The following is an 8,527-nucleotide window of genomic DNA, read 5'->3' as shown; positions in this document are numbered from 1 at the left end:
AGCTCAAATGAACAAAATGCACTTTCAGAAAACCCCTGTGAGGCAGGGAGAGCATATATGTTCTGTTTTATGGACAAAGAAATGGAGGCAGAAAGTTGTGGATCATGTGGTTCAGTCAAATTTGACCCCAGAACCCATTCTCTTGACCAGGGTTGTCCTTTGACCCAGGCAAGAGGGACTCCTCTCGTGGGCCCTGGGCTGCAGAAGGCTTGGCTGTGGCCCGCCTCAAACCTCATCCCTTCCTAAGTGTGAAGAGTCCACAGGACCTAGGGGCCAGGCCACCACAGTTATGAGTTGCCGGGACCCCAGAATTCCTTGCAGTAAGGCCCCTAAGTGCACTTCCAGGGCTTGCATGGGCCCCCTCCCTGGATCCGTCCTGAGTGTTGACAGAACCACTGACATGTGGACCTGGGTTCAAATCATAGCCTGGACTGTAGCATGGAGGGGCTTGTGCAGCTAGGGGCCCACATGCACACCTGGAGGTTCTTCTGGAATATGATGGAGCTGGGGGTGGGAAGAGAAGTTGGCTGGGGGCCAGCTCTCCCACTCCACCACTTTCTTGACAAAACTTAAGTCAAAGGGTGAGGAGTCTGAATGTGAATCCTCCCTTCCAGTTTGCTCCAAAGGTGTCTTTGTCAGGTAGGAGAAACTTGTTTTACGTTGGTTGGCTTGATTTATGAGTTAAATATTTGCACTTAAAGTATGTGGGCCTCCATTTGTACTCTTGCTTCTGTTCCTCAAATGTTATGGGCCATCTTGCTCCTGATTGTCAAAGCCAAAGCCAGAGGAAGAAGGTGGAGAACTGGAATGGTTATGTAATTTTACAAGACTGTGATTCTCTAGCTGCACTTTGCGAATCTGTAGAAACCTAAATACAAGCCATGTGTATCTATCACTGGGACGCTGACTAATATGATGAAAATAAAAAGGGGGCTGGTCCACATTGCTCGGTTTTTTGTGGCCTTTCTCCTCCACCCAGTTTGCTAAGAGAAGGAGCAAGACGCTTTTCAGGGGTCCTCCCGGGGATCTGGGAGGCCCAGGCTGGGAACCCCAAAGGCAGTAAGTCGCCTCTTGAATTCCAAAGTCAGGGTTTGTCGTGGAAAACAACACCAGCCAATTGTCCAGAGGACTATCCACCCTCTCCCACACCCTGCGCACTTGAAAGGCAAAAAAAGACTAAAGGGTTGGCATCCCGAGGGGTTGCAGCCTCGCGGTCTCTTCCCCTTCCTCCTCCTCCCTCCGCCCCCTAAGTCCCTCTGACTGAGTAAATGAACAAAGGAAACAAAAATTGCTGAAAGCAAGAGTTTAGAGGAAGCGATGTCCACTTGTGCTGTTGGCTGCCCTGAACCTTGATAAGAGTCTCTGTTAGGCGCAGGCCCAAGCCCTGCGTTTGCCGCTGGTCCTGGGCTGGCCGTCCCGGCAGGGGCGAGGGGCGCGGACCCCCACCAGCACCCTCCGCCCCCAACCCCGCGCGCAGCAGGACGTCGCCCGTTTAAGGGGCGGGGCGCGGCTCCACGTGCTTTCTGCTGAGTGACTGAACTACATAAACAGAGGCCGGGAAAGGGGGCGGGGAAGGAGGGAGAGAACAGGCTTTGACCGATAGTAACCCCTGCGCTCAGCGCAGCGGAATCTATAAAAGGAACTAGTCGCGGCAAAACCACGGTAATTCTGAGGAAGAGTGAGTGCGGCCGGGGCCGGAGGAGCGGCGTCGACACCTCTCTCCGCGGGCGCAGGTGGGCATAACAGGGGGCGCCGCGTGACCAGCGCCGCCACAGCCCATTTCTGGCGGCGCTTTGCTCCCTTTCCCCCACTTCTTTCCCAGAAGGGTTTTTCAAGGGGTGGGGGAAAGAGCCGGAAACAAAAAGTGGAAAACAGGTAAGAGGCTCTCCAGAAACTTGGGCTGGGGTTATTGTTTTGTTTCAGGGCCGAGGAGACTTTCGGAAGCGCTGGGTTTCGGGGACTTTAGTCCGAACCCCCCCCACGTCCCCACCTCCTGCAGCGCAAATGGGGGGGGCGTAAATGGGGGGGGACGTCCTAGGACGAGCTCTGGCAACCTAAAGACGCGGCGCCGCTGTGCTCAGGGTTCGCCCGGCGGTGGAGCCCGGGGAGCATCTTTGGGCGCGGAGACCCGAGCGCAGTACCTGGGGCGCAGTGGAATCGGGGGCTCCTGGTGGTGCTGGGGGCGCTGCAGCCGGAGTGGGGAGAGTGGCAGGTCTGGCACTGAGCTCTTCCCTTTGTTTGGAAGCGCCTGAGCCGGCTGGAATCCTCTCTGGCTGCGGGTCGGCCGGCGCCCACCCGGACAAATGCTAGTCCTCAGTCTCCACTCCGTTCTTGCTAGTTGGACTCTGGTCTGAGGATCGGTCCCCTGCGCCCCCGGACTGGAGCGGCGCGTTCTTGTTCTCCAAGAACGCGACTGGGAGGTGCACCAAACCGGGTCCCTAGCGCTAGTGCTCATTTGAGGCCTCGGGGGCTTTGTTTGGGTCCTTTCTACGGTCTCCGTACGCTCCCCGGAGCTGTTTCCTGACGCAGCTGGAGCGACTAGAGTTCTGTTTCTTTAAAAAACGTTAGACTTAGAAGGAGGGCCTGAGGAAACCTGGAGCTGAGGTGCCCATTCCCCTGTCTCCCATCTTCCTGCCCTTTGCTGCTTGTCTCTTGGGGCAGCCTCAGGCCGGGCACGGATGGGGAAGCTGGGGCGAGATGGTGTAGCGGAATGACCGAGAGTAACCCCGGCGGGCGGTGCAGAGCTCGCAGCTCCGCTGGCGGGCTGCGCTCCGCGGTGGGGGGAGGGATGGCTGGGCGCCGGCTACGGGTGGCCACGGGGGGACTGATCCACAGCGCCTCCTGGCCGGGTGGCCTGGGAATCGGCTCCTTGGCCGGAGTGAGGCCGGGCTGTACGAGGCGTTGTCGATCGAGGGTTCCTGACCGAGATGCAGTGAAGACGGGTGTTTGCATACTGGGAGGAAACCTGGGGGAACAGGCGAAAGCGCGTCTGGTTCTGTTTTGTTACAATGGTTCCCAACTCCCAGAGCGTTGCTAAATGGAAGGTTCTTGGGGTGTGGGCCAGTGCCAGGGTTGTGTGTAGGTGCCTCTTTTTCAACACTTATCAAAAAGAAGGGAATACACAAGATAAAAGAAAATAAGAAGAGAGAAAGAAAAAGGGAGAGAGAAAGAAATGCAGCACTACAAAAGCGATACCATCAGCTTTTGAAACCAACACTTTTCAGTGACATAACAAACTGAGCGAGTAGTATATACATTAATATAATAGAGGACAAATTTGATATTTAAAAAAATTCTTTGGTGATGAAAATCAGCAAGTCACTTTCTAAGGCCCGGTCCCCACCTCCCCACAAAGAACACCTCACAAAATTTTGCAAGTTCAAAAGCAGAGTTTTTCTGGTTCTTTTAACAATAGTTTGGGACTCAAACCCAAGTTTTGATCTGCTTTTCAGACAAAATTTAAATCCCAACTAAAAAAGTACTTAGTTTCTCATTTCCCCTTTTATTAATATTTCAGCCCATCTTCCTCATACCTACCACAAATTAACGGAGGCTTTCTTTTGTTCATATCCTTCTCTTGAGGCATTTCTCCCAAATGCAAGAAAGTGTGAAAGCATGGAGAAGTTTCCGGAGTAGAACCTCTTCTGATGGTATAATAATTTTCAAGTACAAAGTTTTCATTGTCAGCTTGTTCCCCAAGTGCTCCTTTTATAGGAGCTTTAATGCTTTATGCAGTAATTTATGATAGAGTTTTGGGAAAACACTGGATACACAGAACACATTAGTATTTACTTGAGAAAAAGCAGTAGAATCAGAGTGACCAGGCTTCGATGACCACAGTTCATTTAAGGGGTAAGAATTTCTACTGTACTCAGAGTAATTCATTAGCTGCCTTGCAGGGACCAGCCTAGTGTTCAGAATGACATATCTGATTGTGAAGGGAATACCTGTGATATGTGTCTCCCCTCCAGATGAGCATTTGAAATCTCAACCCTCAGTTTACATCTAAATAGAGGCCTGTAAGGGACCCTGGACACCTTTTGACTTAGAGAATATTTACAGTTCATGTGAGACAGTGTAAGACAGTAGCTTAGGATTGGAAAAGGGTGATTAAGGATTGGTTGTTTTCAACCTCTGCTCTAGGAAACCTTAATGCTTACGTTATTAAAAATGAATGAAACCGAATGAAACTCAGCAACACAGCTTTTTATTATCTTCTGTAGTATTTACCTTATATGGAGAGAAGTTGGAATATTTTTCCATCAAAAATTTTTTTAGGGGATCTTCCTTCCCATAAGCCAAGTTGCTTATGCTGTATTCAGAGTGATTGTAAATATCTTTGCTATTTTAATTTTTAGCTCCTAAGTTAAATGGACATTATCTTAGACTCCTTAACTATGAACTTTTTTTAGAATCTAGAAAACACCAATAGATGTGTGATTTTTACATTTCTAAAATACTCTCGAATCCAAATACATTTTTATTTACTATCTGGATGTTAAAGGAATAATGAAAGTATAATGCTCCTTACGGTCAATTACCTCAGTATCAAATTTTAAAGATCTTGCTGAAAATTTGTTTTAATTTAACTATTCTGGGAGAGGGGCTACACTGCCCCTCATATTTGCATGTGGAACTAATCATAAGTGCCAAAGTTATTGCAATATTTATTTAATAGACACTGTTAAATAGCACCAGGTGCCAAGTACTGATACAAATGTTTTTCAAATACTATTTTAATTTTTACAACAAATCCACTTATTATCCCTATTTTGCAGACTGAGAAACAGAGAGGGTAACTAACATGTCCCCAGCCACACAGCTTGCAAATGGCAGAGCTAAGTTTTGAACCCAGCCAGTGAGCCCCAGATTTCTTTGACTCCCACACTAAGCAGTGAGGTGGTACAATTTCAGTTGCCATGGGCAGAGCACTTTGTGAGGATGCTTGCTGAGTTCCGGTATATTCATCTGCTCTAGCCTTTATCAGAATCTGCAGCCTGTGTTATATTTCCCTTGTTGCTATGAGTGGGCCAGACAAGTTCTTTTCAGCTTGTTGGGACATTGGTTGTGTAGGGATTGCAACACCATGGAAAGGATAGACAATAAAATTTGCTCAACTCTAATTCTTTACTTGCTTTAAAATGAAAATTTTACTCTCGTTTTAGTCAAGTATTTGTGAGTAGGTCTACGATGATCTCGAAATCTTTTCCTGTGTGATGCATAGAAAATGGATAGACAGAGGATTTGGCTGTAAAAGGATAAGGAACAAAAGAAAAAGGGAAGGGATTTCCCTGTGGCCCACTGGCTAAAACTCCGAGCTCCCAATGCAGGCGGCCCGGGTTTGATCCCCTGTCAGGGAACTAGATCCCATATGCCACAATTAAAGATCCCACATGCTGCAACTAAGACCCGGCACAGCCAAATAAATAAATAAAATAAATAAATAAATAAAAGGGGAGAAAAAGGGAAGAGAACTATTAGTTAGCTGTCAATCTTAATTTTGGTGAATTTTTAAAATTGGTTATTGTACAATATGACTTCTGCTTGTTTTACCCCTAATTATGTCTTGGACCTTCTGAAATAAACCGTTTTTCTGTTACTGCCATTACAGTCTAGGAATCAAATTTAGCCTTTTCTTAAGGCATCTTTCTCTGAAAGTACATACAGTTTCAAAGTCAGCTTAATAAAAGTGAAATAGGTTGGGAAACTCTTTTTTCTTATTAAGTTGGTGTAGCACCTTAGAAATAAACTCTTAGGAAAGATTTCTTCTTGATAAAAAGTTACATTATTGTTGATTTACCTCATGCTGGGTGTTGTTTCAAGCATTTCACATGTAATAATTTAGTTCATTCTCATGAGAACCACATGAGGTGGGTTCTGTTACTATCTTCATTTTACAGATGGGGAAACTGAAGTATAGACAGGGTAAGTAGCCTGATCATGGAGTTTGTAAGTAAGTAGTGGAGCTGAGGCTGCATCCCAGGCAGTCTGGTTTCCATGAATTTACTAATAGCAGGGTAAGGACTTCATTAAAATATCAGAGTTTTGACAAATGAAATACTAGCAAAAGGCAAAAAATGAGTCTCACTTTTCGTTTGGATATTTCCAGCTGCAAATAGTTCCCTGGGTAGGTAACCAGCAGAGGTGCTGTTAAAGACGCACATTTTTGAAATATCTGAAGCCAGAGGAGGAAAATCTCACATGTAAAATTGCTTTCAGGTAGTGCCTTTGGTTGTTCTGCATTCTGTTGAGATGACAAGCTGTATTAAAGCAAAGATCATTTACTCTGAGGAGCATCAGACTTGGTTCCTAAAACAAAGGAAAATTTGAAATCCTGTCTTTTTCCATTTTGAAAATCTACTCTAAGACCTGATTTAAATGCCATCCTTCTCATAAGCTCTCCTGAATTCACACCTTCCTGCCAACACAGAGTTAAAATTAATTATCCCCTTCTTTTTTGCTCCCATAGGATTGGATCACAGCACTATTCATGTCATGGGTTTAATTGTGTTTTTGTTGTTGTTTTCGTTGTTGCCGTTATAGTTCACATTTATTTGTCGTCTTCTTGAGCGTATGCTTCTCCAGGAGGGCTTTGATTCATTCTCCTAGTCCTTAATTCACCCTCCTTGATATGGAAGGGGATTCAATAAATGCTGACTTAAACAAGTCAGAGAGAATGGGGAACTAATGTTGGTTTTCTATATTCTAAAGATGAATTGAAATGTTGGGATAATCACAGAAAAGCTAGGAGTTCATTCTTTCCTTAGTGGAGTAAAGTGGAATGAGCCTGATGAAACGTGGGACAGCAAAACTGTGGATTATTTTGCTTCAAGAGTAAGTAATAAAACAGTTTCTTGTGAGTTTTTGAAAAAGCATGAACAGAAATTGGAAGTAAATATAATTTGTGATGAAAAATGTGTCATTAATGAACTATTTAAATGGAGAGCATGTTCGAAACTACAGAAAACAGTACTGCAAATGCCTAAGGTCTCTCAAAAGGTGAGCCCTATTGATAAAGAAATGAAGAAAGGACGACCAAATGGTATGAAAGTTCTATGCTCCTTCAACCATCCTACCAACAGCTGGTTAATAAATATTCCTTTTGAAGAGTTAAAACCTGGACAACTTGAAAAGGCTGAAATACTTTATGTTTCAAAATGTGGGACATTTTATGTGAAGTTATCTAAAACTAAAAAGATTTTATCAGATTTAACAGTATTAATTACTAAAGAAGTAAAAAAAACCTCTTTTTTGTCAATGGAAAATATTGAAAAAGGCTTAGAATGCTTGGTAAAATCTAAAAAACTTTGAAGTGGTATTGATCCAAAGTAGAAAAAAGTGTGTTGATGAGAAAGTGCTTGTTTTTTTAGTAGATCATAGTACGTATGAAATAGTGCCTTTATGTAATACCAAGGCGCTTACTAAGGAAATCAGAAATATGCCAAGACAAGCTGTGCCTTGTAAATGGCTTTGGTTTGAAAATTTTAGGAACATGCCATTTGAGTCCATTGTGTGTTTAGTTGCTCATTTGGAAATAAAGATTCTTTTTCTGAAAAAACAAAAAACATTTTATAAAATGTTTTAAATTCATGTAGTCTAGAAATAGAATTATATGAGGAAAAACTCTAGTTAAGTTTAGGTTTATGACAGACTGAGAAATATTAGTATGTACCTAGGCCAGTTTACTTGTTGTAGAGCAAACAATTCTGACTCCATTCAGCTTCATTTCTCTTCTTGAGGCAGCTGTGATTTGAGAAAGTGCTGTAGTTTGTGACATTTCACATTAAACTACTACGAACCCGTGTCCCCTGCATCGGCAGGCGGACTCTCAACCACTGCGCCAACAGGGAAGCCCTGCACATTATTTTTTAAAAATAAGAATGAGATAATTCACTAAGTAGTTTAGAATTTAATTACTTAAAAATAGCATTTAGTTTAAAAAAAAAAACCCAAAATAACCTTTTATGTATAGGATCTTTTCTTTTATTCTTTTTGTGTGTGTGTGTGTATTTGTTTAGAACTGCAACATTTTCTATGCCAAATCCAACTTCTAAGAAGCATTTGGAAGTCAGAACATTTTATTTGGCTAGTCTTGAAGTCAAGATGTTTTATGATAACTGGTGTTTAGTCCGGGACACTTCCTAGGAAGAATTTTGTATATAAAAAACTAATCAGGGGCTTCCCTGGTGGCTGATGCAGGGGACACGGGTTCGTGCCCTGGTCCGGGAAGATCCCACATACCGCGGAGCGGCTGGGCCTGTGAGCCATGGCCGCTGAGCCTGTGTGTCCGGAGCCTGTGCTCCGCAACGGGAGAGGCCACAACGGTGAGAGGCCCGCCTACTGCAAAAAAAAAAAAAAAAAAAACTAATCAGTGGCTATCAATTATTGGGAGAGGATTTTTGACTACATAGAGAATATGATGAAAGCTGTGATTCTCTCCAAAGAAAAAATATACACAGGCATGTACACTCCAAATTTTACATATAATTACATACAATTTGACGTAATTATATTCCACATGTAATTT

The 8,527-nt window shown here is 44.0% G+C and overlaps 1 protein-coding gene across 3 annotated transcripts in view; it reads left to right on the top strand.

Moving 5' to 3' along the window:
- Positions 1–1,670: 1,670 nt before the first annotated feature.
- ABCA1 (ATP binding cassette subfamily A member 1) overlaps positions 1,671–8,527 on the top strand; it is a 129,542-nt gene continuing 122,685 nt past the window's right edge. For 2 of the 3 annotated variants that reach the window (XM_024753651.1, XM_024753648.1), the window contains exon 1: positions 1,671–1,733. The gene's annotated coding sequence lies outside the window, so the exon portion shown is untranslated. The other variant, XM_024753650.1, reaches the window with a different exon arrangement.

The sequence above is a fragment of the Neophocaena asiaeorientalis genome, unplaced genomic scaffold (genome assembly GCF_003031525.2).
Source record: "Neophocaena asiaeorientalis asiaeorientalis breed wild unplaced genomic scaffold, Neophocaena_asiaeorientalis_V1.1 scaffold342, whole genome shotgun sequence".
Classification (NCBI taxonomy): Eukaryota; Metazoa; Chordata; class Mammalia; order Artiodactyla; family Phocoenidae; genus Neophocaena; species Neophocaena asiaeorientalis.
This window is presented reverse-complemented; position numbering and strand designations above follow the sequence as displayed.